The sequence below is a fragment of the Melanerpes formicivorus genome, unplaced genomic scaffold (genome assembly GCF_026170545.1).
Source record: "Melanerpes formicivorus ecotype bairdi unplaced genomic scaffold, bMelFor1.0.p_v2 SCAF_41, whole genome shotgun sequence".
In the NCBI taxonomy this organism is placed as follows: domain Eukaryota; kingdom Metazoa; phylum Chordata; class Aves; order Piciformes; family Picidae; genus Melanerpes; species Melanerpes formicivorus.
In genome coordinates, this window is record NW_027142393.1 from 5,202,401 (window position 1) to 5,229,029 (window position 26,629).

A 26,629-nucleotide genomic window follows, 5' to 3' on the forward strand; every position below is an offset into this window, starting at 1 on the left:
CCACTGGCCCCACCAGGCCAGCAGGAGACCTCAGGAGAGCAAATAGGCAAGGAGGCCACGATGAGTACTCATCCTGTCACCCACTGCATGCTCCCAGCCAGACAGGCTCCCAGAGCTCTGCGTGTTTTTTCCCAGAGGATTACTTTGAAGGGATCCAGACGAAACTTCCACCTGCTTGGCCCACTCCCAATGGCCTGACTGCTGCCCAGGCTCAGGACATCTGCCACCAAAGCCCATCATTGGCTTAGTTTGCAAAGCACTCCTTGGAGAAGAGGTGGATGAGGCAATGGCCATCTGCCTCCTGGAGCTGCAGGAGCTGCCAGGGTGAGGGCACTGACAGCCCTGCCGGACAGTGAGTGTGGAAGCAGAGATGGAGTGGCGGATGGAGGAGGCCAGCAGGAGATCCTCAGGGCCCTGCACTGCCCTGAGCTGTGCCACAGCCACGGACAATGCCCGGGGCTGGGCTGCCAGTGCTTTGGAGGCCACAGCTCTGACCACTGCAGCACTGCCAGCAGCAAGTAAAACATTCTGTTTGTTCCTCCCCATCCTTCTGTGGGTTCAGAATTATCAGCTGAAACATCTCCCAGAGTTGTTTGCTCTTCAAACAGTGCTTCCAGTAAGGGATTTGATGAATTAGTAATCAGGTTTTGACCTTGAAGAGCTGATCAAAATATCTGGTTGGCTGGTCCTTCGCTTTCTCGCCTCAGTAACTTCTTAAAAATGGATTTTACAAGCCTCTTAGCAAATTGGTTTTGCAGAAGTGATTTTCTTTACATCTGATCTATCACCAGCATGCTGACAAGCAAGCTCCTGACTCAAAAAAACTCCAAGAGAGGGTCTTGCTCAGCTCGTGGTCAATATGCATGCTAACACTGCAGGGACAGTTCTCCTTTTCCCCCTGATCAGCAGAGAATGGAATCTGAAAATTGACTTCAAACACTGTGCTGGTAGCAAAACCCCACCCCAGTTTAAGAGGGACAAAAGGAGCAGGGAGCATTGTCAAAGGCACAGAAGAGCAGCAGGACGAGTTCAAAGCTGCAGAGCTGGTTCTGCAGATGTTTGTGGATTGCATTTCCACAGCAGCCTACCCCTGCAGGTTTGCTGCTGCTTTGCAGCTCAGCTCCTCCATGGATGAATCCAAGCCCAGTGTGGCTGCTGACAGGGTTTGAAACGAAGCACATGCAAAGTGTTGCCATCAATTCCGCAGTGTAAGCCCTGCCTCAAAGCACAGGGGCTTAAGCCTGGCCTTACAAAGAGGTGCTCAAGGCTCAGCTGTCCAGCTGAGGCCCTGCAGCTTGAGCTAAGCTGAAATGACAAGGTGTGCTCTCCTGACCCAGTCCAGCTGCGGGGGAGAGGCTTTCCTGCACTGCTCAGGCTAATGGACATTACTCTGTGTTTAGGACAGGTCAAGCTCATATCTAGGGTCAGTTGTCATGGCTTAGCTGGGACCCCTGCAGCTCCATCCAGTGCCAGGAGCCCTTCTGGTACCCACAGACATTTACAAGCTGGGGTGGGATTGCCCATGAGCTTCACAACAAACGTCTTCAGTGTGCTGATTTAAAGTGGTTAAAATCTATCCTGATGTCTGGGGGTTGTTAATGGCTGGCTGAAATGTGCAGGAGCATCTCCTAAGGTTGGAGGAATCTCTCCCACAGGGAACAACTGACAGCAGTGGCTGTAAAGCCAGCTGAGCAGCCTTGCAGCAGTTGTGAGATATCCAATTCAGTGTGGAACTTCAGTTCTCTGTGCTACAGTCAGCTTAGGGAGTTGCTGAGGCCAGAGTTTGAACTCCTGTTTTACTTCACTATGGTTGAAATCCCTCAGATTAGAGAGAAACACCTTCAGCATGGCCTTTCAGGGAACAGCTAATGGCATCTTGTCTTCTTGCTGCAACATCAAATATGACCAAGGACAGAGCACACAGTATGACCTGGGTTTGCACAGGGAGGTGAGAAGTGGAAAGCAAACATACCTCGGCTGGGGAGAGCACAGGAGAGGCCTCCACTGCTGCCCAGAGTGCTCTGTCCAGCTCTCACTGCCTCTGCTTCACTGTGCTGCAGCTGAGGAAGAGCTGCTGGTTGCTCTTTGCTTCAAATCTCTTCTCTTTGGCCTGTCAGAGTTCAAAGCTCCTGAAAGAATTCCCTCCAGTTTTCCAAAGGGTCATGAGTATCCCAGCTCCTCTTGGATGACTCCTGCTCCCTCCAGCACCACTCATCCTCCCTCTGCTCTGCTGCTCCAGGGCTCCTGGGTGGCCTTGGTCTCCACTGAGTGAAGGCTGCTGCACAGAGGCTGAGGTTTTAGCATGAGCATCCTGGTGCTCAGCCTGCCCCTGGGAAGGGAGCTTGGTGTGGGACACAGAATAGCTCCCTGTGGCTATTAGGAAAGGAGACATTTCCCTTACTGCCTATGGTGCTCCATATTCTGGAGGAGAGTTTGTTGGTGTCATGACAAAATTGACAGCCCCCAACTCTCCCAGCCTGCCCCCACAGGGGAGGTTCTCCAGCCCCCTGACCATCTTTGTGGTCTCCTCTGACCCTTCTCCATCAGGTCTGTGTCTCCCTTGTGTTGGAGACCCCAGAGCCGGAGGCAGCACTGCAGAGCAGAGCAGAGGGGCAGGATCCCCTCTGCAAAGCTGCTGGCCAGGCCAGGCTGTGACTCCTCAAAGAGAAGAACACTTTCTAGCTAAGTGCAGCTCAGAGCAGAGGCAATTGCCATTCTGAGGATCAGTGTTTGTTTTGCCTTGAGGGAAGGCAGCAGCACAGCAGTCTGAAGCACAGGGCATCCTTCCAGGGGCACACCTGACCTGGTGAACACTGACCAGAGGAAGCTTTCCTTTTCCCCACCACATCAGTGAGACTGGAAGCTGCTCCTTCATCACCTGTCCCTCTCCAGAGGCACAGAGCAGCTGCCACTCACAGCACATTCCACACCACCACTGTGCACTGGGAACTTACCTGTTGGTTCAAAGACAAAAAGGGAAAACCCCACCCAAATGCCACAGCAGGCACTTAGCCAGGCTGCTGCCTTCACTTGAGTCACTAAACTCTTCCCTGCAAAACAGTGATTTATCTTTTTCTAGTTCCACTCTATCCAGCAGCTTGTGGAGAGCAAGACCTGGACCTGCAGCACTGCCGATGGGGACAGACCCCTCAGCCCATGCAGACCTCTCAGCTCTTTACTGCATGAAAATGAAGATATTAAAGAGGAACTGCTGTTTGCCCAACATCCTTGTAGGGAATAAAACTACTTAGCAATTCATTGTGTGCTCCACATTCTAAAGACAATATTTATTCAAAACATTTTACAGTCTGGTTTTCATTAAAAGAGGAGGGTGGAGGGGAGTCAGGGGGAAGCAGCTGCTTGAGCAAATATGTTAAAAACAAACAAGCAACCCACAAAACAAACCAAAACCAGCAACAAAACAACAACCAAGCAAAACCAGCAAGCAAGCAACCAGCAAAAAACAAACATCCAACCAACCAACCATGAAAAAACCCAACAAACCCCCCACAACCTAACCTAACCAAACCCAACCCAAACCAGCCAGCTGCCCACAGGCTGATGAAAGCCAAACCCAGCAACATTCTGGAGGGTTTTTCTGTTTCAGAAGGGATCCTCTTTCATATATCACAGCCTAAGGGTTGATTTGCTTTGGCTCAGATTGCTAGTTTAGTCCCCAAGAAGGAGGACACTGAAAATGAACAGAACCCTGACTGGATGTCCCTCAGACATCATGGTGTTTGCTAAAGGGCAATAACAAAGACCAGCAGAGCAGCAAATCCCTTTGGGGAATGTACCTTGGGACCTATAGATTCTGCAGTTTGTCTCTGGCTGAAGCACGTTGCCAGAACAATCCTCAGCCTCTCCATGTGCTGGGTGTGTGAGGCAGCAGGCACTGCCCTCGATGAAGACTATCATCATATCAGCCCCTCAGCCTGGGGGAGAGAACCTTGCAGATTAACTGCTCATCATGTCCAGTGGGTACTCACCACAAGCTCAGTGCCTAATGACTGCAGCCACCTTCTCTCTCCCACTGATTGCTGAGTGCTTGACCTTGGTCCGTGCAGCAGCCTCCGAGTGCTCCTTCTGCACACAGAACCTGCACTGTGACCTGGCTGTCAGCAAACACCTTCTCCCCTAAGCACTGAGACAGGCCCATGCTCACTGAAACCAAGCACTCCAGATCTCTCCACAGCCTCTCTCCCAGTTCAGGCAGCTGATGCCTGCCTTACAACAGCCAAAGTCAGAGGTCTGCACCCTGGAAACTGCTTTCAGAAAGCAATCTCCTGCAGGGTGGTCGAAAACACAGTGGTCTGATCCAGAGCCCTGGAGTAACTTTCTCTGGCTGTAGAGCCCTGAGGAGAAGCATTTGGGATGGTATTGTGTCCTGACAGGAGAGTCAGCAATTCAATATGATAAGTTTGGGCTTAATTCCTAATACCAAACACAAAAGCATACTTGAGGAAGACCTTGAGAACAGGAAGAGTCTTCTGGTCTCCTTCCTCCTCCTCTCACTGTGTGAATTGACACTGGACTGGGGAATCACCAGTTCATGCTGGGAGGGGTAACAACCCCAACAGAGCTCAGCAGTGAGCAGGATCTGGCCACTGGGCATGCCTTCTACCACTGGTACAGAGATAAGAGCATGGAGAAGTCTTTCAAGTTCAAGCTGACTTTGAGCAAAACTGGGAAAAAAAGTATTCCAGAAAACTTAACCCCAAGGTAAGAGCTGGCATGGCATGCCCCAGCTGCAGGGGCTCCTTTCTCTTCCCTCCACCTGTAGAGAAGAAGAGAAAAGTTGGTTTCAGCATTTGCTATGGAGAGGGAACAGTATGGAATCATAGAATCAATAAGGTTGGAAAAGACCTCAAAGATCATCAAGCCCAACCTCTCACCCAACACCTCATGACTGCTAAACCATGGCTCCAAGTGCCACGTCCAATCCCCTCCTGAACACCTCTGGGGATGGTGACTCCACCACCTCCCTGGGCAGCACATCCCAATGGCTAACAACTGCCTCTGTGAAGAACTTTCTCCTCACCTCCAGCCTAAACCTCCCCTGGCACAGCTTGAGACTGTGTCCTCTTGTTCTGCTGCTGCTTGCCTGGGAGAAGAGACCAACCCCCAGCTGGCTCCAACCTCCCTTCAGGGAGTCATAGAAAGCAAGAAGGTCTCCCCTGAGCCTCCTCTTCTCCAGGCTAAGCAGCCCCAGCTCCCTCAGCCTCTCCTCCCAGGGCTGTGCTCCAGACCCCTCCCCAGCCTCCTTGCCCTTCTCTGGACACATTCAAGTGTCTTGATGTCCTTCCTAAACTGAGGGGCCCAGAACTGGACAGCACTGCCAGTCTGGGTGACCAAATGTTTTAGGTACACAGAGCTCCCATGCCACAGACTGTGAATTATTTCTGAGCCATCTAGAACATTCTTTCTCTATGGACAGAAATGCAGAAGCTGTGTTGCTGGTTTATCAAAGCAGGTCTGTGCACCCAGCCAGAGGTCAGGCTCCCTACAAGGAGAAATGGAACCTTCGTGCCAGCACCGCAGCCACTGCAGCACTCAGGGAAGGTCAGCGAGTTCATTAGGGACCGGCAAGCAAGAGAAGCAGTGGTGTGAGCTCCACCTCTGGCTGTTGATTGTCAAGCTTCCTTCACAACCCTTGTTGAAGTATTTGCCCGTTTTCACTGTTCCTAGGCAGGAATGTTCTACCCAGCATAGAAACACAGACTTGGTTGGGCTGGAAGGGACCTTTAAGATCACTGAGTCCAACCATTAACCCAGCACAGCCAAGTCCACCACCAAGCCACGGCCCTGAGTGCAGCATCCCTCCAGGGATGGGGACTCCATTGCTTCCCTGGGCAGCCTGTTCCAGGGCTTGGCAACTCCTTAGGGAAAGAAACCTGAACCTCCTCTGGTGCAACTTGAGGCTGCTTCCTCTTGTTCTATCCCTTGTTACTCTGGAGAAGGAACCGACCCCCACCTCAGTGACCTCCTTTCCAGTAGTTACAGAGAGTGAGGAGGTGTCCCCTGAGCCTCCTTTCTCTCAGGCTGAGACCCCCCGGGGTTGTTTAGCTGTGTACCCCAGGTTCACCCATTTGCAGGGCAAAGCATCCCAGCGCTCCTTAAGTGCTCCTTAAGTGGCAGTTCAAAAGGCTCGAAGTCCTTAGAGCTGAAGTGCTGTTGACGTCACTAAAGCCAGGATTTCACACCAGCAGAGGCTGTTAGAGATGAGGAATCCAGCTCAATCTCAGCAATAAAGCTGAGTGTTCTAACAGGAACGGCCTGAGGAGCGGCGGTGTCCTGACCCTGCCGGCAGCACCCAGGCGATGCGTGCTGGATAAGCCTCTGGGCTTTGTGCTAATAAGCAGAGGTTCTGCAGGAGGGGAAGGGAAGGAGCAGGAAGAGAGAGCAGAATTAGGCTTCTGCAGGACACAAACGTGCTGCCTTTTTCACTTCCTTTTAAACAGACAGGACTGGAGTCCAGAGGAGCATCTGCCGGTGCTGGAAACCCAAACTCTCCGACGCTGCTGCCAGCAAAAAGAGATCTTGCAGGAGAAGCTCCATGAGGAACGAGGGAGAAGGGCAGCTCCTCTGGCTGCCCATCTATTTTCCCATTAGCTCCAGAACAACTCTCTAATTTTCTCAGGCTGGAATTATAGATGTGAATTAAAACTCCCCCAAGATCAAGGAGGCCATCAACATGATTCAGATCTCCTTTCCAAGGTCACCCAGCCCCAGCCACACTGCCAGTACACAGCAGTGCCTCATTCTGTCACGGGCTTTGGCTAACACACACCAAAAGATGGCTGTGCAGTGTTCCTGGGGATCAGAACACAGCCCATAACATATTTGGAACAATTTTAAATGCAAACATGTAGGAAGAGAGAAGATGGGGAGTGTGGCACGCAGACAGGGCTGCTGCCCTGCTCTGCCTGACTCCAGCAGCAGCAGTCCAGGTGGCCAGAGCTATAATTATCCTCACATAAAACCTGCAATTTGGAATTGAAAGGCACCTCTGAAATTTGGCACTGCTCCAGGAGCTTAGACTTCCTTAATGTTGCTTAACATTTCATAAACCCCCCCAACACCTGTATAAGGTGCTTAAAATGTCATTACCACCTGTAATTAAAAGCAGAATCCAATTATTGCAGAGAGCAAATCAGGTTGGTGCTTACGGGTTGTGTGTATTGACTGTGCTGCTTACAGGGGAAGATCAGGACTGGTACAGCACACGAAGAGGGATGCAAAGGGGAGATTGTGTGAAGCTCTAAAGAGCAATTACAAGATAAAAGGTGATGAGGAATAATAAGGACAAACTAATTTTCAGCAAAGTAATGACACTTGAAGTTTAAGTTTCTGGGTGGAAAGTTCTGAGGGGAAAAAAACAGCAAAGAAATGAAAGTGTGAACATGGTGGTGAAAAGGTGAGAAGGGGATGCCTGCCAGCCACACTTGGGGCTGCTTCACTTTCGTGTCCATTTCAGCAGAGCTGTCAAGGACTTCTGTGAGCCCAACTGCATTTCCAGAGCTGTAAACCACAACCACACAGACCCCTCAGACCCACCTGCAGCAGCAGCTACATGAGCTGCACTCTTGCTTTTAGGATGATTATCTGGACCTTTCTGAAAGCAGCATCCTGCTTGGGGCTGAGTCTTCTTCCTGTGCTCTAATTAAATAATAGTAATGAAAGCACAACAAACAGACTGCTGAGCAAAAGCAGGGGTCAGCTACTACAGTTCCTCAGGTGGGGTCTTCCAAGTGAAGATACCTTTGCCCTATGGAAGAACAAGCTCAGAGCTTCAACCAGATCAGACATGCAAGTTGAGGATGAAATAACTATTACAGGAAAAACATTATGTGTGTGTGTATTATACATGTCTCTCCCCTGTGGAAGAATCAGTTCAGAGCTGTAATCAGGAGGGACATGCAAGTTGAGAATTAAATGTGCATTACAGAAGTATCCTCTTTCATACATATCTGTGCCTCATTTGTAAGCTCCACTCCTGTGTTCAAGGACAAACCATGAGGGAGACATTTAAAGAAGTGATTTGAATTGTGTCAAGACCCTCAGGTGAAAGGGGAGCCAAGAGCACTGCAATTCTCTGTGTCTCTGTGCTTTGGGGATTTGGGTTGGAATCCAGGTGCTCCTCCCACTTCTGCCAGGCCAGTGGTCTTCCAATTGCAGGTGGTGGTGCCACAGTGACTACCTGAGGGTTGTTAGTGTGCCAAGGAAATGGGCACCTTCTGGCACATGTGGTGTGCCTTTGACATGATACATCCAGCCCTGCGAGAGCCATGGGGGTCAGCAGCAGTTCTCCACACATGAATCAGCCTATGCAAAGTGAAAAATGAGTGCTAGATTTTCACATGAAACAGCAGGAGCCACAAAGAAATGCGTTCCTCACTGCGTGCAAAGCCGGGAGCCTCCGGCTCTGCACCCAGCCTGTGATGCTGCTGTGACCAGACCTGCGAGAGAGAGCCACGCTGAATGGCACCACGAGGGCTAGAGCGACCTGAAACAGTGGAGTTTCTGCCTGATCCTCCCCACAGGGACTGATCAGGCTTTCAGCTTTGCTTAGGTTGTTAAGCAAGCCCCAAGCACACCCAAGCTCTCTGCTAATATGGCAAAGCGCTTTCCATGGCAGCGAGGATGTTCTACAGCACACAGCCAATGGTGGCAGCGGGGTGCAACTGAGAGAGGAGTCAAACATTGTGAGCACAGCAACCACCAGGACTGCTGCTCTGGAGCTTCCCTGGCCCAGGCAGGGGGCTGCCACCATAAAAAGATTAATAAATGGCATTAATCTTTAAAAAGCCTCTTTATGTTTTCAAACAGTAAGCACTGAGTGTAACTCTTCCTTCTAAGGCTCCACAGGCTTGGCTGGACAGAGCATCAACACAGGCACAGTCACAGTCACAGCTGCTTCACTGAGGTTTGCCTTAGCAAGACAGTATCACAGTATCAGTCAGGGTTGGAAGGGACCACAAGCATCACCTAGTTCCAACCCCCCTGCCATGGGCAGGGACACCCCACACTAGATCAGCCTGGCCACAGCCTCATCCAGCCTGGGCTTAAACACCTCCAGGGACAGGGCCCCAACCACCTCCCTGGACAACCCATCCCAGGGCTTCACCACTCTCATGGGCAAGAACTTCCTCCTCACCTCCAGCCTGAATCTCCCCACCTCCAGCTTCATTCCATTGATACAATTAGCTCTTTTTTTTCTGATGGTAATCATTGTCCTTTCCACACCATAATGCTGAGGCTGAGGGCCACCTGAACATCTCCTGTGCCCATGCCTCCCACCCCCTCGAGCAGGTCCTTGCTCCCCTGAGAACTGATGGGCACTGCGGCAGCGCCATTGCAGGGCGCTTTGGAAGCTAACTCAACTGTCTGTGGCAAATGCATTTGTCTGCAGCAACGCTATCTGTAAAGCAGGGAATTCTGCTTGCAGATCTCTGTGCTGTTGTGACACAAAGCACACTTTAATATGCTGCTTCTCCTCCGCTGGGACTGCCTTCCTTACACAGAGCTCGCAGGCACTAAGAATACATTCCTATTGCCTTCGAGCTGACAGCAGAGAAGGTGCAGTGAGATATCAATACTTTGGAAGAGAGGTTCTGGAGAACTTGAATATGGAAACCTTTCTTCTGAGACCTCTTGTCTCCACTTACTATCACATTTCTGCTCAGCTTACTGGAGGCCATTGGATACTAGAGAGTGAATATGAAAACACTCATTATGTGAATTAATCCAGCGCCGGTTTCGGTTACTGCTGGCTCCTGGTTAAACCAATTTACAGTTTAACTCTCAGTGAAAACTGCAAAACAAAAGTTCTTTTGAATTTCCTCTTTACAAACCACACTGTTCCTTTCTCCCAGGCATTTGCACCATCAGAGTTTGCCATGGATCACAGAATCATACAATTGTTTAGGCTAGAAAAGACCTTCCAGGTCACTGAGTCCAACCCTTAACCCAGCACTGCCACCATTAAACCGTGTTCCTAAGCACCACATCTAAAAGTCATTTAAATCCCTCCAGGGATGGGGACTCCACCATGTCCCTGGGCAGCCTGTTGCAGGGCTTGACAACCCTTTTGGGGAAGAAATTGTTCCTAATATCCAATCTAAACCTCCCCTGGTGCAACTTCAGGCCTCTTGCCCTATTTCCTGGAGAAGAGTATCCTAAGAGCAATGATAGCATCATACCTGGATAAAATTGGTTTACACCATCTAGAGATTTGGGCCAGAAGAATGTACACCAGAACATTCTTTGCAGGCTAAAAGCAAAGGTGGCATTAGTGGTCATAATGAGTAAGTATCAAAGCTTGGAGATTACTCACCAAGACATCAATTTTTGGACATAGGACTTCTCTGTGTCCAGTTCTGGTTTCCCCAGCATGAGAAGGACACAGAGCTGCTGGAGTGAGTCCAGAGGAGGCCACAAAGATGATCCAAGGGCTGGAGCAGCTCTGCTGTGAGCACAGGCTGAGGGAGCTGGGGCTGTGCAGCCTGGAGAAGAGAAGGCTCCAGGGGGACCTCAGAGCTGCCTGCCAGGACCTGAAGGGATCCTGCAGGAAGGCTGCAGAGAGACTTCTGCTGAGGGTGTCTAGAGACAGGCCAAGGGGGAATGGTTTGAAGGTGAGGCAGAGCAGGGTTAGAGTGGAGCTGAGGAAGAAGTTGTTGAGCAGGAGGCTGCTGAGACTCTGTCCCAGGCTGCCCAGGGAGGCTGTGGCTGCCTCCTGCCTGGGGGTGTTGCAGGCCAGGCTGGATGAGGCCTTGAGCAGCTGAGTGTAGTTGAGAGGTGTCCCTGGGCATGGTGGGGAGGTTGGAGGAGATGAGCTCTGAGCTCCCTTCCAGCCTGAGCCACTCTCTGGTTTAGGAACATCACACGTGCTGCCAGAATGAACAACTCCAACCACTGGGGGGTGGGGAGGGGGGAAGTCAGCAATGCAAAACTTAGAAGAGAAACAGAGTTAAGAATAAAACCCCAAAGCCTGCTGCATGCAGCCTCCCATGGCTGCTTCCTGACTGGCACTGCTGCCCTCTGCTCCACCGCGAGTCACATGAAACATCCTTGTGGGCAGTTCTCAGGGGCTGACAAACTCCCTCCTCATCCTGCAGGCTTCCCTCTCTTCATAGCCATTCCAGTTCACTTTTTGATGGTGCAGATGCAGTAAGGATGCAGAGGTCAATAGCAGCCCTGGGCTGCTGTCTGGAGTCCCGGTTCTCCCCGCCGCCAGCCCAGAGCCGAGCGGGAAGAGGGCTATTAGCCTCGGAGCTGCAAAGTCAATAGAAAGTGGATTTTTAAAGGATATCAAAGCCACCTGATAAGGGAATAGAAGGTTGCATGCTCAGTGATCCATACTGTTCCCTGCAAATCAGATCAGGGAGATTAGTCTTTCCTGGTGATTAGTTTATTTGCTTTAATGTAAAGCAATCAGAGCGGTTCAGTGAAACTTGGAGCTAAACAAAACCATTTTCTGAAGTCTATAGAATTAAATGCTAGAAAAGTTGACAGAATTACGTGTCTGACTTAAACTGGCCGGAGCCAGACACTCCAGATGCATGCCTGTAACTTCCTTACACCAGGCTGTTTGCAGGCACCACAGGAAACCTCGGCCTTAAACCTTGTTAAACCCCCACCAAAGCAAAAGCCCTGAACAAACAACCTCTGCCCGAAGACCCCGAGCCACACAGGAGAAACAACACATTCCTGACACTTCATGAGCTGTAGAATCAGAACCTGCAAATCATTGAAGGTCTGACCCAAACTGACCAAGGCCCAGCATGGAGAGCAAACCTCTGATGCCTCTCTCTGGTGCTTTATGTTGTGTGCAGAATCCACCAGCGCACAATGTTCAACCCGTTGTGCATAACCCCCCGAGTGGAATAATCAGGTCTTATTCCAATTCAGGAGCTCTAAAGATAGGGAAACTACTGAACACAACCAATTGGATCCTCTCATGGTCATAAGGACCATGATGACTCCCTTGAGCACTCTCCCTCCTGCCCAGATCCCTCCGAGTGCCATCACTGCAGTCACTGATGGGCAGCCAGCAGAAGCTGCCAAGGCTTCTGCCCCCAAGTGTCTTGGAGGGACTGAAGTGGATGCCTGCCCTGGTGCGCCAGGAAGCATCTTGAGCACAGCACCACACTTTACATTTCCCCACCTATCAAGGCCATCTAGAAAAGAGGCAACTCTGGCCTTGACAGCACACTCCTGGGCCTTCTCCTGCTGAGGTAAATTGCTAGCAAGCCTTTTAAAAGCAGAAGGATCAAACAAACATCCAGTGCCACAGTGAGATTTCTAGAGCAAAGCTCATGCACCACCTTGCTGCAGCACAGCTTTAGCTCAGTGTACCAAAGCATGTGAAGAATGGTTTCAGAGGACTCAACCTGAAGTGCTGTGCTGCTGCTCTAAGCCATCTTGAGAAGGACCGAGGCTGGATGATCTGGCCCTGGCACAGTGATGCCACAGCAGTGGCAGGATGCTCACAGAGGAGCAAGGAAACCCTCAGGGAAGCACCTACAAGCAGGTTGTTTGCCCATCAACAAGCAACCCACCTGAGAGTGCCTTCCTGGAAGGGGAATGGCTGCAGGAGCACACTTCAGTGCCTCACTCCTTCCCAGGCTCTGAGATTTTCCTCCACAGAAGCCTGAGAATCTGCAATGATAATGAAAATGTTAATGCAATCTGAGCCACCTCGGCCCTAGTGGGGCTAACCATTAAAACCTCATGAAAAGCATAATGAAGCTCTTCTTTGCAAAATTTTTATTCACTAACCAGAGGAGAAGGCAATTTGTCAAGCCCAGGCACTGCAGCTGACTAATAGCTGGGTACATTACAGGGACCCACAGCCAGCTGATGAACGCTGACAAGCTGGAAGCCATTTCTCTTCGTGTAAATATTGCAGTGTCCAACGGTGCTGCTAACACTGCTGCAATAAAATCAATAACCAAAATAAAGGCAAGGAAAGCTAAAAGCAGTCCAGAAGTGCAGGGTGGGGGGAAAAAACCTTTACACTATTTTTCACATTTATGCTGCTTTCCTTCCTTCCTCTGGACAAATGAGTCCTGCAGCTTTGTTGTTATGGGCTGCAGTCTGCTGGGATGGCAGAGTTTAAACTGCATCCATCCTAGTTACAGCTCCAGTGGCAGAGCCCTGAAAGAGCAGAGAGGTTGTGGGGATGGCTATCATCACAGCTCAGGGCATTTGTCCCCTCGAGCCAGCTGAGCCAATGCACCATTAAAACATTAGGCAACACAGCTTCTGTTTCAGATGTGCCACAGCTCAGAGAAGCAATGGGCAGCTCTGCATTGCCAGAGCTGTGCTGATGGGGCAGGGGAGAGGAAAAGCAAAGCAGCCTCTCCCCACCACGTACCAGGAAAAGCAGGCTGCATGATGCTGGGGCTGCTGGCTATGCCCCTGCCATTCAGTGTCCTTCTGGAAGCAAGGAGCAAATGTTCTGCTTGCTGTTATTTGTCATCATAGTGGCTTCTGCCCATTAGAACTACACAAAAGTATAGGCCAGGGGTCCTGACTGGCTGCTGCTACTGACAGTGGATACTAGGCAGAGTGCTGTGCTATAAACATCTCCCCAGTTACACCTCCTCTGAAGCAGAGAGATGAATTCTGCCATGCAATGGACTTGCACCTCCACCCTCTAAAAACAATGCCAGTGTGAAAGCAATGAGCAATTTGAAGTGGTGAATACCTGAAGTACAACAGAACACAAATGAAACTCAGCTTGAGAATCATCCAAGCAATAATCAGTGAAACTCAACCTTGTCAGGAGGGCAGCACAGACTGTACATCACTGCAGCTCTGCTTATGGCCTGAAAAGAGGATTTAAGTGAAACCTAGCTGGTGCATGACTTTTGTGCTGACACTGTGCAGACACTGTAAGCAGACTTAGCCCTTGCAAGCAAGCATTACTTTGGTGATCGTTATTGCTGCTGCATGCAGGCTTTGGGGAAAGAAAATAGGGATGTCATGAGAAGCCTGGGGACATGGACATCTTCCACTTCTCATTCCTGTGCTTCTCCATGCTATGGCCTCTCCTCTCAGCTGTGCTTCTACCCTGTCACCTGGCTCAGCAGAAGCAGTACTACTGGGGACCTTTTCAGAGCTGTATAACCTACACTCCAGTCACAGGTGCCCAGGGAGCTCTGCAGTGGAGGTTTGCTGCTCCTGCTGCTCCTCTTTGCAAGAGACATTCGTGGGGAGGCAAGGAAGACCCCAAGGGAAAGAACTAAACCAAACCAGGAACAACCATGAAGTCTCTGGTAAACCAGAACAGAACAGGGTGCAAGTGCTGCTCTCTAAATTTTCTCTCTCCATCCTCCTTTCAGAGCAAGCTTTGGAAATCACAGGCTTAGAGCACGAGGGCCTCTGTGACATCCAGAGGGGGAGGATCACCTCCCTTGCCCTGCTGGCCACACTTCTCCTGATGCAGCCCAGGATCTGACTGGCTTTGCAGGCTGCAAGAGCACACTGAGAGCTCCTGTTGAGCTTCTCCTCCACCAGCACCCCCAAGTCTCTCTCCTCAGGGCTGCTTTCCAGCCAGTCCCTGCCCAGGCTGGATTTGTGCCAGACCTCGACCCAGATGCAGGACCCTGCACTTGCTCTTGTTGAACCTCATGAGGTTGGCTTGTGCCCACCTCTCCAGCCTGTCAAGGTGCCTCTGGATGGCCTCCCTTCCCCTAAAGTATTGATGACACAGCCAAACCTTGAACAATTCTGTTAGAGTCTTTTACCCAGAGCTGTGCCAAGTGCTATCACCTCTCACTGGCACCTCTCACTATTGTCAGTACCACCTTCAAAACCCAGCCCAGGAGGGGAGCTGACCAGGCTCAGCCACTTCCAGGACAGCTCTGCCTTCTTGTGCATGTTCTCAGTGGGGTTTGGTTTAACTCTTGTTTGCTCCAGCTGCACTGCAGGCAGTGAAGCCTGAAATCACAACATTATTTCTCATCCTGTGCATCTGGAATGGGCTGGCTTGGCTGTTTTCCTAAACACATCTGAATGCTAAGGCTTGTGGTTAAATACAGGTTTGATCAGCACAGCCACAGAGGCTCTTATTTGGATTCTCTTAGTGGCAGTTTGATTCCAAATTAGAAACTTGAATGAGCACTGAGGCCATCTCTTCTGCTCACACTATAATTTTATTATAGGACTGAGTTACTTGAGTGCCAGCATATTCAGATATGAAGTGTTTCATTCATCTCATAAATCCACCCCATAAAAGAGATTCAGCCTGATTCCCATTCAGTGTCAATATGCTAATGAGGCACAGCAGGGGTTTGCCTACCCTAGCCTCTCAGGGCACACAGGCTCCCAGCGAGCCGTGCTGCCCGCTGCAGCTCACCTAGAGAGGCAGCTGACATTGCCTTGATGGGGCATGGAGCTGGCTGCCGAGCTCCAGGAGCAAACACAGAGCTGCCCCACCATGTTCCCTGGCCCAGCCCAGCTGCTCACCCCAAGCACAACTCACAGCACTTCCTGCATGCACGGAGGAGCATGGCCTGCTCTGTGCTGTGGCCACAGCAGCATTTCTTTTAACTAAACCATCTGGAAAGCCTTTGATTGCCAGAGTACAAACGTGTGTTGGTGCCTGGTGTATCCTGACATCAGCCTTCAGCTTCTGCACTGTCCTTCTGCTTCACTGTAGCATCTCAGTGCAGAATGGATACCAAGAGAACAAGGAGCCACCAGAGCAGTTTCTCTCAGCTCCGAGGCTGCTGACTGCCAGATTCCTCTCCTGAAGATCACAGAGAGGGAGGCTGGTGACGAGCCCCTTGCGAGACGGCAAGTGAGAGAAGGAGTTTCTGGTGTCTCTAAGAGATGATTGAGAAAGAAAAAAATAAAGAAGAAATCAGTTGTCATGGTAAATTAAAATGAAAAGCACAGTTTGCTTCCCTTCAGGAATGGAGATGCCTGTAGAGATACTCACATCAATGTCATGTAGGGGGGGAAAACATCCCCGAGCCATCAACTGAAACGATGCGAGTTAAAGCCAGGAGTCTTTGCAGCAATCCAGAAGTGCAAATTACAATCACTTCTTCAGGTAATCACCTGAGATTGATGCAGTTGCACTAATCAATTGTTAATCATTGGTATTTCCCTTCTGGAAACTCCAGCTCAAACTTCTGATTAGGCAGCAAGGGTAAGACTGCGACTCCCTGGTTGCAAGACCGATGCTTGCACAGTGCAGGAGCAGAGCACTGGCTGGCTCCTGAGCAAGAGGTGAAGGCTGGTATGGCACAAGTAGGAATGCCATGGTCATGCTCTTGCTCTTGGATGAGGGCAGGAAGATGCATGCACAGTACCTGCTCATGCTGGGGCCTCTGCTGGGCTTTTGCCCTCTTTTGTTGACAAAATGATCCCTAGTTTCTCACCGGCCAGGGGATTAGTGCCTTACTGACACTCTGCCTGCTGCCCCTGGCCTTCCCAGCCTGGGTGGTAATTTTCTGCAGTTGGCTGGGTTTGATGAGGCTGGGGTCATCTGAAGGCTCTATCGCTGAGGAAAATACATTGCCACTGTGGAAGGACTGCAGCTGTGCAGCAAGTAAACCTGCAATGTGGGAATCCTCACCGCACAGCAGCCTCGCTGCTGTCCTGCTCCCCACAGCTGTCTGCTCCCCAGCCTGGGGACACGTGCTGCCACATGGCCTGGGCAAACAGGAAGAGGTTTGGCAGTCATGTTTGCTATCCTGGCACTTACTTAAATACCCAGAGACTGTAAGATGTCTGTGGGAGCAGAGCCTGTCCATCAGCTACTTAGGTGGCCCTTGGCTCTTCCTTCTGAAGGCACTGCCAGAGTGGGCAAACACTGAGGCTGAACCAGGAGGGCAGTTCCTCTGCTTAGGGTTCCAACATTTCTGAAAAGAGAAACTGGACTCTGCCAGGTGTGAGCTGAAAAGCCAGCTCCTGAGGGAAGGATCTGGGAGTTGTCCATCCCAGGAGGCCAAGCTCACACTTCTGCACATGCTCAGGGCTGTTTCTCCAGGTAACCAGCAGAGCTTCCTCGCCGCTCTGGTGGATGATTATGTACGTTGCCTTTCAGCCCTAAGGAGGTCTCAATTCTTTCCCTCAAAAGAGAATGCCTTTCTCCCCTGCACCTCAGTTCAAAAGAGTCTCTGCCCCTGCAAACCTTCTGCCCTCCCCTTCAAGCCCTGCAGAGGAGCCAGGCCAATGGCTGTGCAGGGAATGCACAGTGAAAGCCTCTCACTGCAGGCAGACCCCAGCTCTCCTGCGGAGCCCTTTGCTGGCTGAATAGGGGAGGCAGAGCTCAGAGCCCCCTTCCTTACATGGCAGCACAGAGAACAAACTGACAGCTTTTCAAGATACAAAAAGTGATTTGCAACTAACTCAAGAGATGTTCAAAAATCTGAGCTCTGGAATAGCCCTGATAAGAGTCACTGCAGCACTGATCTGCTGGGCTGTGGTAACAGAGACTTTTTAACACTGAGAACAACAACAACAGAAAAATCAGCCCAATCCTTTCCAGAAATATCACTGTTCAATATTCAAATCAAATTTCAGAGGAATCTGCAAAGTTTCCCACAAGCTTTTTTCACTGCTGACAATGGGGGAACAAGGGCTTGACAAGCTCTGCTCAGCGCTCTTTCATTTTATCTGCTCTTGTATTCATGTTCCAGGTTTTGCTCATTCTTCCTGTGACATGCTGCTGCAGACAGATAAGCAAGTACATGGGGCTGCATCAGAGCATTCGCCATAATTAGTTCAGATATCAATACACAAAATGCTCCTTGGGCAGCAGAGGACTTGGAGTGTCCACAGATGCCCAGGCTAGGCAGGGAAAGAGCTTGGCAGGCACTTACCTCATGTGGGAAGCAGGTCTCTCCCTGGCCCCCAGTCCATTGTGGTTGCCTGTATATGTCAAGAGCACAACAAACATCTGTTAGAAGTCAGTGAGGCAGGAAGGGAACTGGAATTCAGCAAGTTTCATGGCTTTCACTTCTCAGTTACAAAGGTCTGCACCAGTCACATTGTATGTAGATGATGGGAGGCGATGATGGGCAGGAGTGCTTGGAGAGGAAAGGCTTTGGGCAGGGGAAACAGACCTCCCGACCGCCCTGGCTGCTGGGCTCGCTCTGATCAAGCAATCAAGGCACAGCTCTAAGCACATCTTTGGCTTTTAAGGGCCAAAAGAATTTGAAGAGAGTTTTGCTCAGCTTGGGTCTCATTGAAGTCTTTGTTCCACATCGCTAAGGTGACTAATGGAAAAGCAATTAAAACAGCTATAAACCAACCCAATTCTACAAAGACCCCGGAATGGATGTTTGTAATAGAATGTAGTTAAAATAGAGATTGAAAAAAAGAGAACTCAAATTGGCCAGAGTTCCATTTCAGGCACGATGCTCACTTCAGACAGAACAATTAGTGCAGTTTTACAGCTCTTTACATTCTCCCCTCTCTCCCCATTTCTTCACCCATTATTAGTGCAGCGGTTCCGAGACAACATCGGAGGCGCTGGGAGAAGAATGAAATGAAAGGAAATGTGAATTGCATTAGGAATAATCTCCTCTTAATGGAAGTCTTGCTGGCTTTCAGTGAAGGACTTCAGGGGGGTCACCTCTTCTGCTTTCCCCCCCTCACCCCCCTTCTCAGACTGCAGGATAGGTTCTTTACTTAACACACAAACACAACAATGCTCTCTTATCTCAACTGAGTGCAATGCCCAGGAAAAGAATTCTGTTTTCCCTTAAAGTTACACCAAGGAATCTTACTGCACCAACGAATGCTAATGAGTTTTCAAGCTAATTTAAATTAGTCCAAAGAAATGGTTTCTCTTCCCCAGTTTCAAACCATGCACATCCATCAGTTTACCACCTTCTGCTGCTTCTGCAGAAACAATCCTGCTCTTAGCTTGCAGCGCATTTTGAGCTGAGAACCATCAGACAACAGTGTGAGGCTGTCTCCTGTAGTGTGTTCTGTGAGCTCCCAGGTCATGCTCAGGCTCAGCTTTGGTGCTTTGAAGAAACTTATTCATTTGTACTCCCTGGATTTCCAGTTAGCTTTGCTCACTTTTACATAGCCTCTTTCTGGGAACTAAAATAGTTTATTAAGTGCTCAAAACACTTCACACTCTTGACCTGTTAAAAGTCCCTTGAAAAGGGACTTAGATGTTTCAGCTTTGGGTAAGCAGAGAGATGGAGGAGGGCTTGGGGTTGTTTTTGTAGCAAGAAAGGGCCAAAGCAAAGGTCTGGTCAGATCTGCTCAGCAGTGGCTGGAGCTAGACTACGAGAAGCCAAACCCCACCTGCCAGGGAGAGCTTTCCTTTCCTGCTGGTGCTCATCACTGTTGCCTTTTCCACACCTCTCTGGTATAGTTTATTTTTTGTTGTAGAAGAACTCAAATATAAACTTCCTTAGCCTGTTCTTACATGAAAGCTGCCATGCTGAGCTAAGGTCGTCTGAATTCCCTGCATGGAGAGGAGATGGTGAGCCTGGGCAGTGTCCCAGGGAGCAGGGACTCCCTCTCTGCTATTCCCCACCCGAGCACTTTGCTTGAGCTTACTTTACACCACCTACACAATATGCATCCTCTTTCTCCTTTTTTAGCCCAGGGAGTTCACTTACTGATTTGCCACTATAAGAAAGTGATCCTGAATTTCAGCCAAACCCCTTCATTTCATTTCACAACTCCTTGAAGGAGCCTTTTGTAGTACTTGAGTACACTTCCCATGAGGGTACTGGGGGGAAAAAAGACCCTCAGAAGAAAGCTACCAGCAATCAGAACAGACGAGTGCCAGCTGAGCCAAGAGATCTGGTTACTAATGAACAGGTTCCAGCTTGGAGCACTAAGCAATTTGTTAGCCTGCAGCAGAGTCGCTCACAAGTTGCTTAATCCATCTTGCTGGCAAGGATCCAGTCTGAGGGGGCAACGGTGTGTGCTCCAAAGCGGGCAGACAGTCTCCATATGGAAAGTGATTACTGATTAGAGTGATTTTTGTATGGTTCAGGTCAGCAATGATGGTTTCCAGTACAGCAGCTCCGAGTGCTGACCCTGGGCAACACCCTCTGCCAGGCCTGCCCGCCCCAGCCAGACCGACTCTGCCAATTAAAGGTAATTGAATGATCAGAAAGGTTTCCTCTGGATCATTCATCTCTTCCTGAGCTCTCTCCCCTTTGATGTACTGTGTCTAATCACTGTTTAGAAGAGCAAAATCCATTTCATGGGTCAGCTGCACAGCTCAGAGCTTCTCTTCTCTCTCTTTCACAACCTCCTGTCTGCAATACTGGGTTTTTCCCCCATATTTACATGGGGTGTATAGATGATAGAGCATGCTGTGTGATGGGCCTGGCCTGGAGAGACCCTGCTGCAGAGACCATAGCTGGCAATATTTCTATTTCACAGCTGTTGATGGAAGTGCATAGGACTCAGGAGTCTCCTCTGAAAGGCAGCTCACCCTCACTTTTGGAGCGCCTCTGGTATTTTTCCTCTCCTTGCCTGTCTGTGGGGCTCCTGTAACTGCAAACCCACCAGTTCCACACCCACCTTCTGCCATAGCAAGAGGTATGCTGAGATACACCTTACACAACTTTTGTGCTGTGGAGAGTCTTGAGCAAACACAAACCATTCTTACCTGCATCAGACACTGCTAAGCACAGGCACTCAGTGCTTGGACAGTTTCAAAACCATCACCAAAAGTCCAGTGCAGTCTGAAGCCACCACCGTGCTAGGGACTGCCTCCAGAGCACTGCAACACTCTGCTTCCCTGTGCAGGTCCTAGTGTGACATCCTCCACACCCTGAACAAGTCCCCTGCTCTTGCTTTCTAGAGAGCTGCTAGAACCTCTCTGCTTTCCAGCAAGGCTTCCAAAGCCATTTGTTGAGGGTATTGGGAGGGACACCTGAATGTGCTGATCTTGCTTTCCTACCCCAAGGCAAGTATGAATGAGTAGGAGACCCCCAGCCTGCATGCTTATGAAATGGAGATTAATCAGGGAGCTCTTTACTCATTTGCCTTATTGTTCTCATTAACATTAATGGGAAAACAGAGTTTTCAAACTTGCAGTGATTGCAAGGACACAACAGTCACCAAAATGAGATGGAAGGTTCACATCTATTCAAATAAATCAGTGACTAGAATTACTTTGTAGGCCCAAATGAGGGCAAAACCACTTCAATTTCCAACCAGATTAATTGAGTCAGACCATTTCCATTAAAACTACAGTGTTGGGGGGCTGTGGGGTTTGGTTTTGTTTCAGGTTTCCTCCTTCTTACAATTCTGAAAGTCAGAGATCTGTTTTCTGAACGTGCTGGGGTCCTCTGGGGATTACAGCAATTCCTATCCTAAGATGCTCCAAGGCACTATTTGAACCAGGCTTGCAATTGCAGCAGACCACCATCTAATTACCCCTCTTACAACATTACCTTGTACTGCCTAAATTGCTTTCAGAAAAGGTGTTTCAATTAGGGGACATTTTCTATCAGGCCATTGCTCCTCTGGAGCCCATCCCGTGCCACACCATTGTCTCAGCAATAAAGAAGGCATCTCTTCCATCAGACCATCGAGCCTTGGGAAGCAGCAATGTAATAAAGCCTAATTGACATCCAGATTTTAACGTTGAAGGGCTGTTGTGTTTTATCATGCTGGGAAAAGGATGAGTCTTTTCTCTTTAAGGCCAGGCTGGATGCGGCTGTGAGCAACCTGATTAGCGTGAGGTGTCCCTGCCAACATCCCAACTAGAGGTTCTCTCTGTTCTCAGGCTTTGTTAGTCTCATGCAGCTCACTTTTGAGCCTTACCCCACACTCATCACATAGTTCCAGCTGGGAACAATGACAACAGACACCACGTTAGCACAGTGTAATGAGAAAGGAAAGACTCAGACTCTGTTACCTTCATGTGTGACAAGCATCAGCACATCTTAATTAAGCTAAAACAGAGCTACCAGGATCTCAAACTGCAGCTGGAAAACCCACCTGTCCTGCTCTCTCCCCATCAGAACTAAATGCCAGCATTTAAACTGCTACTGGTTTGCTGCTCCAAGAGACAAGGGAGTTTCTGACAACCTCCAGAGAGTACCATCTGCTGATTTCTTGGGTCTCTTACTTCCCTCCACCTCTCACTCATTTTTGTTTCCTTTTTTTGGCAGCATAGATGGACTTTGCTATGGTGAGGGAGAGTCAAGCCCCCCAGCCCCTTTGTGATCTCAAGGGCTCTAAGTTCACCTGGTCTGTTAATGAGAGTGAGATGAGTTTCCCAAGATTCAGGAGCGCTTACCTGGGGAGTACATCACTGCTTCACTTGGCTGCCATGACTCTGTCTGGTGGTGTGAAGAGGATCGTTGGGAGGAGCAGCAGCGGAGGTGGGGCAGCAGCAGGCAGTACTCTGCTGTTGGCACTGTGTGTCTGGGCATGGAGCTTGTGCTGGCTAAAACCTGGCAGTCAATTCACAAAAACCAGAACACCCCCCAACAAAGACATTTCGATATGCAGGCAGTGCCCAGATCTGTCAGCTCAAGGTGATGGCCCCTCAATACCTCTGCCACTGTCCCACCGGTACAGCTGCCTAGGGGCACAGTCTGTACAGCACCAGTGTATGCTTCTGCTCTCTGGAAGCACTCTTGCCTTTCCTGAGCCAGATCCTGTGAAATGCCACACCCAAGACCTTGGCAGGGGGTCCGAGTGATAGGGGTCAGCCACTCATGACCTTCACTGCCAGGGAACAGAAAGCTCATTCTGCAGCCCATCGTGGCAGGGGTCACAGAAGGCTACCTTCTGAAGCACCTTCTGGATGCTGAGGGCTTAATCATAGTGTTTTCATGGCTACACCCCACTGTAAAGAACAACCATTACTTACCAGGTGCCTTGCAGGTAATGGCTGTTCCCAGCAGCACTCTCCTCACACACATCTTCCCCCTGCCACCTGCACCTCTGCATCTGCTCAGCACAAAGATGCTGTCACTGCTTTGAGGTAGATTCAGGCAGTGGCTCTGCAAAGAGCTCCCCTGCCTCTGGGATTCTGTCAACCAGTACATGACAGAAAGGTGTGTGAGGGGCAGGAGCAGTGAGCTTTGAAGCTTTGCATTCCTTTAGGGGGACTAGACCAGCAAGGCCCTCCAGGAAGAGGAGGAAGCTTGCTCTTTTCATTGGGGAGCAGCTGGGAGTGCTCAGAGGCTCCTGGAGAGTGCAAGGTATGGCAGCAGAGAGTGAGAGCTGTATCAGAGCAGCTGGAGGCCACAGCTCCAGTGAAGACACTGCCAAGGAGAGCAGTCCACAGAGAAGTTCTCAGTGGTGACAGAAAGGCTCCTGAGAAGGACCAAAAAAGACCCAGCAGATTCCAGCAACACAGGAAGTCAGTCTGAAGTCAAGCTGTCTGAATCAGTTTGGGGAGCAAGAGCACAATAGGAAGGAACACAACAAGACAAACAAGGACACAAGAGGAAGGCAGAGAGCTGCTCCGGAGTCCTGTTAACTCCTATTCCAAGATAGCCACTTGAACCTTCTCTGGTTGAAAATACATGCTCCAGTTTATGTCCTAAAACTCTGCTTTTGGAATTTCACCCTCCCTGCCAGGAACAGGTGCAGGCAGATCCACCCCATGTGCTGACCAACTGAGAATCCCACTGGCTGCTACTTGGACAAGCAGTTAAAATGTCTGTGGACGAGGCAGACCTGGAGAAGAGCTTGGTGCACCTGAAACCTGTGGCTTTCCTCCAGGAATAGAGTTTAGTTTGAGGAGAAATATCTGTGGCCATAAACTTTGCCTGCTGTCTGTCCCTCTGTTGTGAGGCCACAGCAGGAGCACCTCAGGGGTGAGCTGGTCCCGACTGCTGTACTGTACTAGGCAGCCTCATTACTAACACAGGCACAGCATAACAAGAACATGGGTTAAAGGGGAAAGGTGCATTTGTTTGGGAACTTATAAAGCTAGAATTGGTTTGAAACAGGTCAGGGCTCACTGCTGAATGAGTTCAAATTGTGAAAGGCTTGGAAGGAAAGGGATTGTCAGCATTGTGGTCAAACCTGAACACCTCCAGAGCTCTGCACTGCTGTCTGCAGAGCTAGATAGAGCTGTGTGTATTCTGTGGATGGCAAGGAGGTCCCTGTGGAATCAGAACCACTCTTGCTCACAGGCTGCTCTCAGAACATCTGCTTTCCTGTTATTTTGTGCCTACAACTTCTTGTTACCCTCCATCCAGTTAACACCTCTGTGTTTATCTGTAAGTGCACACCCAGCATCAATACTTCATTGATTACTTTGTGCACAACTTTTATGGGCTCCACAGTTTAAGTGTTTGGGAAATAAAAGTTAAATTAATAGATGGAAGCTTTCAAGAGCTCTGCTTAGGACAATCTGCTGGACAAGCACTTTAGAAAGCTCTGGTAGCACAGCAGCAAGAGACATAAATAATTGCATAATATGAGAGATGCTATGGAAAGCAAAGCTTGATAGAAGGACATGCACCACAAAAACCCCTCGTGATGACTTCCCACACCCATAATGCAAGGACACAAGCAGCCCTAACAAGAACATGTATATTATTGCTCATAGCTTTAGAGGGTGACTTGAAATGAATCCTGGCTATTATTGCATTAGAAATGTGCCTTCAGTTAACCATAACGACAGCCAGATTACCTTGGGAGGAGATGCTTTTGAATATCAATAGGAAAGACAGGTTGGGACTGGGGAAGCTTAGGACATGGAGACAAAGTTCCCAGCCCTGCACAGAGCTGCTGGGTTCTCATCCAGTCTTACCTCTCCTTGGGTTCTAATTACAAAATGCAGTACTTCTCCTTACTTTGTCCTTCTCCCCTATCTGTGTTGCAAGTGTAGTCAGGTAGTGTTTGTCTTCTGCTGTAAGGTAGCCTTGGACAATTAGGCTTTAATCTTCATTAAGGAAATACTAAGTGAAACTCCACTAGAAATGAGCACCAAATGGTGATCTGAGACACTGCTGCCACTGCTGGTGGAGAACCTCAGCAGCACTGCTGCAGCTCTGCTGGCACCGGGAGGAGCTCTGGTCCTGATGAAGAGTCCAGCTGAATTCAGCAAGCTTAGTTACCACTCACAGAGAGACAGCAGTCACTGCTCAGGGGAGGAGCCACACAATCATTGTTATCACCAGCCTCATTTGTCATCCATCACTCAGATTTAGTTTCCTTCTGTGGAAATGGCTGTTTCAATGGCTAGAGCAGCAGACAGAATTAGATACACAAGAATTAGAAATAAAGCTACTTGGAGTTTCAGTGAGAGCTGGGGGCCTGGTGAGGAGTGACAGAAGTCATGCCTGATCTCCTCCCATGTATCACACCACATCTGAATTAACCAAAGCTGGGAAAAGTTCAGTATGGGGCACGAAAAAGGAGGAGAAGGGGTTTTGTTTGGCACAGACATTTGCTGCCCCTAACACCTCCATCCCTTGCTGCAGCACTTGGTGTGCTCTGTGCCTGTTGCTCCCATGGAGACCCACACTGGGAACCTTTGCACTGGAGAAACTGAAATCTGTGCAATCCTGGTTTCATTTTTGCTGTCTAGACAACCTGCCTCCTGCCTCCCAGGCCTTCTCCAGCCGGCTGCTGACATTTCTTGCTGAGGATTTTGTTTACCAGCTAACAGCAGTGGATCCAGAAGGGCCAGCTGTGCTACTCACCTTCGAGGTGGGACAGAGGCTGCCGGCTCTCTCCTGCTGGCCTTCTCCTCTGGAAAGCTGACTCAGAAGAGATGCAGACCTTCGAATTCACGGTGTCAGATGAGCGCAATGCACAGAGCAGATAGTCTGCCGAGATAAGGAGATGAACGCCCCAAAGGGAAACCAAAACAACCCCTTTGTCACGTCGCCGTTGTGGTGCAATTGTCATTACAGCAAATAATTTGTTAGGGTCCTGGAAACTGAGACTTCAGCCATTTCCTCACAAGTGTGCTCTCCAGCACAGCAATAATGATCAATTAACAGAACAAATACCCCTGAGAACGCGGGAGCTGTATATCCAGGGAACAAGAGAGGGCTATTGATTGCTGCTTGCAGGAACACTCTCGCAGAGCCTTTAATGGACCATTAATCTGCTTTAAAATTCACGTCCCGCATTTGCGGTGCAGAAAAAAGCACATAACATGAAAGACCAAGTTTGAGCTATAAAAAGGAGATTATAACTCATTCCCAAGGATATTTTTAGAGGATGTCTTGCTCTTATGTCATTACTCCACCGTGAGTTTCTTGGCAGAGCTGGTGCATTGCTTGTCTTTGTTGTGCAGCCCAGCCTGAAGCCTGCGGTCGGGTGAGCTGATACAGAGCGATGCAGCCTCCCGACACAGGAACTGCTGGTGGAGAAAAGCTCTTTCCTCCAATCTGGTGAACCCACATAGCAAAGGGGAAACTGGAGTCTAGATACTGAGTCACAGAATTGTTTCAGCTGGAAATGGCCTCCGAGTCCATCAAGTCCAACCATCAATCCAACACCACCACAGCCCCAGGTGCCATGGCCACAGGTTTCTGGAACACCTCCAGGGATGGGGACTCCACCACCTCCTCCCTGGGCAGCCTGTGCTAATCCCTGACCACTCTTGCAGCAAAGAAATGTTTCCTCATCTCCAACCTAACCCTCCCCTGGCACAATTTCAGGCCATTTCCTCTCATTCTGTCACCTGAGGCTAGGGAGC

At 49.7% G+C, this 26,629-nt stretch overlaps 1 long non-coding RNA gene across 1 annotated transcript; it reads right to left on the reverse strand.

The window, feature by feature from the left end:
* Positions 1 to 15,176: 15,176 nt before the first annotated feature.
* Positions 15,177 to 22,998, reverse strand: LOC137451308 (uncharacterized). The gene is made up of 3 exons (XR_010989775.1): positions 22,250 to 22,998; positions 17,841 to 17,889; positions 15,177 to 15,833 (listed from the first exon to the last, which is right to left on the reverse strand). It is a non-coding gene; the product is annotated as an uncharacterized lncRNA (long non-coding RNA).
* Positions 22,999 to 26,629: the final 3,631 nt, after the last annotated feature.